The 7,243-nt window shown below is 43.6% G+C and overlaps 1 long non-coding RNA gene across 1 annotated transcript in view; it reads left to right on the top strand.

Annotated features, from left to right (window-relative positions):
• The first annotated feature begins 1,445 nt into the window (after positions 1-1,445).
• Positions 1,446-7,243, top strand: part of LOC135976043 (uncharacterized) — an 81,915-nt gene continuing 76,117 nt past the window's right edge. Inside the window, exons 1-2 of the long non-coding RNA XR_010593272.1 lie at positions 1,446-1,535; positions 1,809-2,133. This is a non-coding gene — a long non-coding RNA (uncharacterized LOC135976043). The remainder of the gene's footprint in view (positions 1,536-1,808; positions 2,134-7,243) is intronic.

Here is a 7,243-nt window from a genome sequence, read left to right as displayed (position 1 = left end):
GGGGTGGGAGGGGTGGCAAATTGTTCAGACTGAAGGCTGGATCATACACCTTGCTGCCTGCTACAGCTCAAGAGAAACCCACGCTGCTGCTTTGCTGACCTGCTTTTTGCTTCAGCTTCCTTTCACCATTTTAAAGAGACAGTCACACCATAGCAGCTTGATGTAGGTGAGAAGCTGTGAGTGATTATGTGAATATTTTCTGCAAAAGTATTTTCTTTTTAAATCCAGACACAAAAAAACTAGGAAAGTCACCCAATGAGTGAATCCGCAGCTTACGCACTTTTCCCCCACCACCTTAGCAATTACTAATGAATTGCTGCTACTGTTTGGCTCCGTGGACACTCCAAAGAGCTAGGTGTTGGTGTGTGAAGCATTTGGGATACCTGGGGTATGAAAAGAAGAACAGGAGTACTTGTGGCACCTTAGAGACTAACAAATTTATTAGAGCATAAGCTTTCGTGGACTACAGCCTCTGAAACCTGGGGTATGAAAGCTGCTCTGAAAAACCTCTGTGGCATCTGAAGTGTCAAGATACCCCTTAGAAGGAAATTGGAGGCTTACAGCCTCTTCCCTGTTGCACCAGCTATGGTGCATGACGATGGAAAGGCCAATGAGACCGTAGAAGACCACAAATCTCTGTCCCATTTTTTTTTTCCTTCATGGCAGTGACGTTCAGACATAAAAAGGCAAGAGAAGAGACCAAATGAGAGGGGAGAGATTGTATTATGTATAGGGGGAGGGTTTTTTTAATCATTGTCTCTAGTAATGTTACAGACGGAAATATTCTAGGGGCCCTACAGGAACACTTCATACAGCAAACTTCCCATGTGCATTATTCCATTCACTTTGAAGGCTCTTTTTTCTTCAGCAGAATAAATGGAAGATGTCACCCGTTCCATGCAGTGGAAAGCAAGAAGAGATCCTCACACCCATCATGCAAATCACTTACAGGTACTTAGGACATGCCTTCCTTTCAGCAGTCCTGCTGGGATTACTCATCCACTTGAAGTGGGGCACGGGGCTTACGGAGCTTGCTGAATGGGGTTCTCAATCATCACAGGTTTCTTAGATTTTCATAAAGCAAGTGATATAAATTTCACCTGGCTTGAATAATACTGGAATACACTGGTTAAATGAATAGCTGCAAAGTGGCGTCTCCCTGCAAACTCTGTAGGTGCTTCAGAGGGAAGCTTTTTTAGATGATCATCAGCTTTCATTTAAAGACGTAAAAACCCCACCATAGCTAACAGGATAGCCATACCAGCTGCATAACATGCTGGGTTAGATTTGCCACAGGGGCTTGTGAAATCGCTGGCTAGAATGGAATCAGATAGGGCAAGTCTCTTGTGTATGGATGCTGTGTGTATCCAGCAGGTCTGCCCATTTGATTAATCAGCCTAATTAATTTAAAAGCCATTCCCTATTACTCCTCTCACTGCAGTTGGAGTTGAATGTGCTTCAGACTGACACTGCATTCTAGAATGTGTGCACAGAAAGAAACACAGATGTAGATTGAGATGCTAAGATTTTCCAAGGTACCTAAGGTAGAAATAAATTAATCTCCCAACTCCCAATGACTTTCAGTGGGAATTGGGTTCCCCACTCATTTAAACCCTTTTGCCTAAGCCCTCTGGGGCAGGGATGGTCTTTTTGCTACGTGTTTGTACCGTGCCAAAAACAATGGTCCTTGCTTAGTGCCCCTAGGTGCTACTATAATGCAAATAACTATTTTTCATCCTATCTGGAAAGAGTATGTTTGTTTGTAGAAGTTATAATAATAATAATTAATAATAATTCCTCTTATATAGCGCTCTTCATCAGTTGCTCTCAACAGACTTTACAAAGGAGGCCAGTGTCGTTATGCCCATTTTACAGATGGAGAAACTGAGGCACAAAGAGGGGAAGTGATTTGCTCGAGATCACCCAGAGCTGGGAATTGGACGCAGTTCTCCTGAGGCCCAGTCTTGGGCTCTAGCCACTAGACAACTAATGGACACCAATAACATTCTCAGCAAGCTGCCCAGGACAAGACTCAAACTTGCGGTATATGGGACCTGTTTTGGATTCAAGAGCCAGAGCAGATCACTTTGAGAAGCAGAGGATGTTTGAAGGTGTCCAGTTGATCTGCACATGGTTAGTATCCTTCCAGTTCTGGCCTTAATGATATGTTGGAAAAGTGTCATGTGAGAGAGTCCTACATGTTGTGGGAAGGGGGAGGGGGCAGGAAAGAAGTACGGACAACGGGAAATCAGTCCAAGGATATTTGCATTTGACAATATATTTTACTGGCATATTTATGATGTCGCTTTTGCCTTTCCATATCCTTGTAATTTATCTGTTTAATATTAAGTTAAGAAGCCAGGAGGCAGCGTCTGTCTGTCTGCAGCTCAGAGTGGTCTGGAGATATACTTCCAGTTGAACAATAAGAGGGGAAACTCCCTGTAGAATCCTGTGTGTGAGAGAGAAAGCTTTAACACCTCGCAAGGTGTTCATTCGAGATGAGCGTCTTTCCTAGCAAAGATACATACACGGCAGACAGCAAGAGTGTCCAGTGTCCTGATTCAGAAGGGTGATTAACAAGGCTGAAAACAAAGCTAAATTATTAGTTTTCCATAGGCAGGGCCCTGGACACTGGATGATCTCTCCAAGAGGAGTGGTATCAGTTTGGTTGGTATTGTCACAGGACCTTTTACCCAAAAAAACTCCTGTAGGTACCCAGTCAGTGCGATCCCTAGTCAAGCACAGAGACCCATGTTTTCATAAGTGTCTGCTAATTTCAAGCACTCACTTTATGGAAGCACACGCAGGGCCGGCTCTAGGCACCAGCAAAACAAACTGGTGCTTGGGGCGGCACATTTTTAGGGGCGGCATGGCCGGCGCCAGAATGCCGCCCCTAAAAATGTGCCCCGGCCGCCCTAGCTCACCTCCGCTGCTGCCGCTTGCGCGCCACAGTGCGTAAAACAGCTGATTCGCGCGCTGCTGCTCGCCCTCCCTCCCAGGCTTGAGAGCCTGGGGGGAGGAGGCAGGGCTGGGGATTTGGGGAAGGGGCGGAGCTGAGGCGGGGCCGGGGGTGGGGTAAGAAAAAAACGGGGGGGGGGGCGGGCGCGGCCAAAATTGTTTCTGCTTGGGGCGGCAAAAATCCTAGAGCCAGCCCTGAGCACACGTAGACCAAAATTAAGAGGTGCTGAGTACCCACAAGTTGTTACTTCAACAGGCGCTAGAGATCCAACCTGTGAAAACCCCAAGGTTCCTCAGGTTGGAGTCCCCAGAAGTTAGGCACCCTAAATTAGTGGAGACTATTGAACATTTTAGCAAGAGGACTTACTCTTTGCTCCAGGCCAGTAGGAAAGTAATATCTAGTCCCTGATCATAGGAATAGCCATACTGGGTCTGACCAATGGTCCATGTAGCCCAGTATTCTGTATTGCAGTGGTCCTCAACTAAAGGTACACGTACCCCTGGGGGTATGCAGAGGTCTTCCAGGGGAATACATCAGCTCATCTAGATATTTGTCGAGTTTTATAGCAGGCTACATAAAAAGCAGTAGCGAAGTCATTACTAACTAAAATTTCATACGACTTGTTAAACTGCTCTATATACTATACTCTGAAATGCAAGTACAATATTTATATTCCACTTGATTTATTTTATAATTATATGGTAAAAATGAGAATGTAAGCCATTTTTCAGTAATAGTTTGCTGTGACACTTCTGTGCTTTTTGTCTGATTTTTGTAAGCAAGTAGTTTTTTAAATGAGGTGAAACTTGGGGGTACACAAGGCAAATTAGACTCCTGAAAGGGGTACAGTAGTTTGGAAAGGTTGAGAAACACTGCTGTATTCCAACAGTGCACAGAGCCAAATGCTTCAGAAGGAATGAACAGGACAGGGCAATTACTGAATCATCATCCCCTATCATACAGTTCCAGCTTCTGGCAATCAGGGGTTAGGGACACCCAGAGCTTGGGGTTGTGTCCCTGACCATCTTGGCTAACAGCCATTAATGGACTTATCCTCCACAAACTAAGCTAATTCTTTTTTGAACCCACTTATATTTTTGAACTTCACAACATCCCCTGGCAATGAGTTCCACAGGTTGACTGTGCGTTGTGTGAAGAAGTACTTCCTTCAGTATGTTAATTTTGCTGGGTGACCCCGATTCTTGTGTTATGTGAAGGGGTAAATAACGCTGCCTTATTCACTTTCTCTACACCATTCGGGATTTTATAGACCTATCAGATCCACCTCTTTTCTAAACTGATCCGTCCCAGTCTATTTAATCTCCCCTCATACAAAAGTTGTTTGGTGCCCCTAAATATTTTTGTTGCCCATCCCTATAATTTTTCCATTTGTAATATATTTTTGAGTTGGGGAGACCAGAACTGCACGCAGTATTCAAGGTGTGGGTGTACTATGGATTTATGTAGTGAAATTATGATATTTTGTCTTATTAGCTATCCCTTTCCTAATGCTTCCTAACCTTCTGTTTGCTTTTTTGACTGCTGCTGTACATTAAGTGGATATTTTCAGAGTCTTTCTTGAGTGGTAAGAGCTAATTTAGACCCCATCACTTTGTATGTATAGTTGGGATGATGTTTTCCAATGTGCATTGAATTTCATCTGCCATTTGTGGCCCAGTCCCCCAGTTTTGTGAGATCCTTTTGTAACTCTTAGTTCAGTCCAACACTGACTACAATCTTGAAGTAATTTTTATCACCTGCAAACTTTGCCACCTCACTGCTTATGCCTTTTTCCATATCATGTATGAATATGTTGAACAGCACTAGCTCCAATACAGATCCTTGGGGGACCCTGCTATTTACCTCTCTACATTTTGAGAACTGAATCTTTATTCTTACCCTTTGTTCTTTATCTTATAACCAGTTGCCGGTCCATGAGAAAACCTTCCCTCTATCCCATGACAGCTTACTTTGCCGGAGAGCCTTTAGTGTGGGACCTTGTCAAAGTCCAAGTACACTGTTGCAACTGGCTCACCCTTGTCCATGTGCTTGTTGACCCCTCAAAGAATTCGAATGCGTTGGTGACGCATGATTTCCCTTTACTAAAGCTGTGTTGATTCTTCCCCAACAAACGGTGTTCATTTATGTGTCTGATAATTCTGCTCTTTACTATAGTTTCAACCAGTTTGCCTTGTACTGAAGTTAGGCTTACCGGCCTGTAATTGCCCAGATTGCCTCTGGAGCCTCTTTTAAAAGTCAGCATTACATTAGCTATCCTCCAGTCATCTGGTACAGCAGTTGATTTAAATGATAGATTACACACCACAGTTGGTAGTTTTGCATTTTCATATTTGAGTTCCTTCAGAGCTCTTGGGCGAATACCATCCGGTCCTGGTGACTTATTACTGTTGAATTTATCAATTTGTTCCAAAACCTCATCTGTTGACACCTCAATGTGGGACAGTTCCTCAGGTTTTGTCCCCTAAAAACAATGGCTTCAGTGTGGAGATCTTCCTCAAAGACACACAAACTTTCTGCCGTGAAGACTAATGCAAAGAATTTATTTAACTTCTCCACAGTCCCACAGTACATGTATGCTGACCCCCACCTACATCCAGCCTGAGGGCAAGACGGTGAAGGATGCTGCAGGGTCGGACTTTTATTCCCAGGGCCGGGCAGCAGCACAACTTCGCTTATTCACCCTTGACGTCAGGATCCAGGTCTAAACTAGCCACATTAGGACTGATTTCCTGTGCCGTGCATCTTGAGTGGCATTTTACACAAGTGCAAATTGGTTTCCTGTGCCAGCGGATAAGAATATATAAATGACTACAAAGTTGGTCGCCAGTGGAGAATGGGATCCTTTGGTTTTAAACTCCCCTGTGAACCTGCTCCACTTGACCTCACAGCACATGGTTCTCCGTCCTCTCCTCCATCTTAGCTTCTCAAGTACCAGCCTCCCGTGTCCTTCCATACAATGTCACTGCTGTTGGTGCAATATTCTTCTCTTCTGCCACTCCTGCCTGTCTCTCTCTGCCTTGGGGACTCCCCATCTCATTTCAAAGCAGGTATTTTCTGCCTCTTGGCTTTATTATTAACTCTCTAACAGTCTCAGCATTTTAATGTGTGTGGAAGACACTATGGAAATACATTGGACAGTGTATGTCTCCAACAAGAGGCGCCATAAAGGTCTCTTTCTACGGCATATTCTGATCTGCTGGTTTCTGCTCTTCACAGCATAATCATGTAGTTTAGCCAATGGAGTATTCAGGCTGTTAACAGCCTCATCCATGGCTCTTGTTGTTTTGAATCAGAGCTTTAATCTGAATGAATAGAGTTAGTTCATTAGAATCACTTTGCATCTCCTGGTGACCTTTCAGGTGTGTAACATACCCAGATACCTAAATAAACCGAGCATGGTTTGTTTGTGGTGGTGGTTATGGAGGTGTCTGTGTCTATACTAAATGTATTTAACCAGACGGTCAGCTCTTTGGGGCCAGGGCTGTCTTTTTCCTCTGTGTTTGTACAGTGGCTAGCACAATACTGCAACACAAATAATTAAGGATAATGTAACACTGTGCTCAGTTTAGGTAGCTTCCAGCCTTTTCCAGACTAGCTAAGTGCCAGACTTGCAATTTCTGCCCTCAGGCTATTATCAGGCTATCTACAATAATAGAAGATGGGTTTTAGCCTAGGTACAAAACCCAATTTGAGGGTAAAATTGGATTAAATGTCTTCAAATATGTTCTTTTAAAATATACTTCCATGAGCTAAAACAGCATAAACCATGGTGGCACTCAGGCTATAACAGAGCTATTTTCATCCAGGAACTGACATCGAACGACCTTAACAATGCAGTTCCAGACACCTAATTAAAAGTAAAATTAAAAACATGGAACATGCAGCTCTAATCACTTTTTTTTTAAATAGAAAGGCATTGAGAGGAAGGGGTAGAATAAATGATTTACAATTTTTGCTGGTGATGACTATGCAGTTAAAGCAGAGATATTCCCTGGAGGATTTCTGAGCCACTTAATATTCTGCTTCCCTTATATGGGGTCCATTATGCTCGGCATTTGTACAGAGAGGTGTGTATGCGGGGGAAGCAGATGTCAGACAAAACATCAAGAAAGAGAAAATTAAATGATCTGTGTAATTCCCAAATGACTTCCTCTAAAAAGGAAACCAATGTTATCTTCAGAAAGCCAGAGAAGGCACTGCCTTTATGTCCTCGTGCAGCCCTGTTTGAATGGCTACAAAGATGAAATGCACTCGGTCGGCTAT

The sequence above is a fragment of the Chrysemys picta genome, chromosome 16 (genome assembly GCF_011386835.1).
Source record: "Chrysemys picta bellii isolate R12L10 chromosome 16, ASM1138683v2, whole genome shotgun sequence".
Taxonomy (NCBI): domain Eukaryota; kingdom Metazoa; phylum Chordata; order Testudines; family Emydidae; genus Chrysemys; species Chrysemys picta.
Note: the sequence above shows the minus strand (reverse complement) of the source record. Positions and strands in the feature narration are given on the sequence as shown.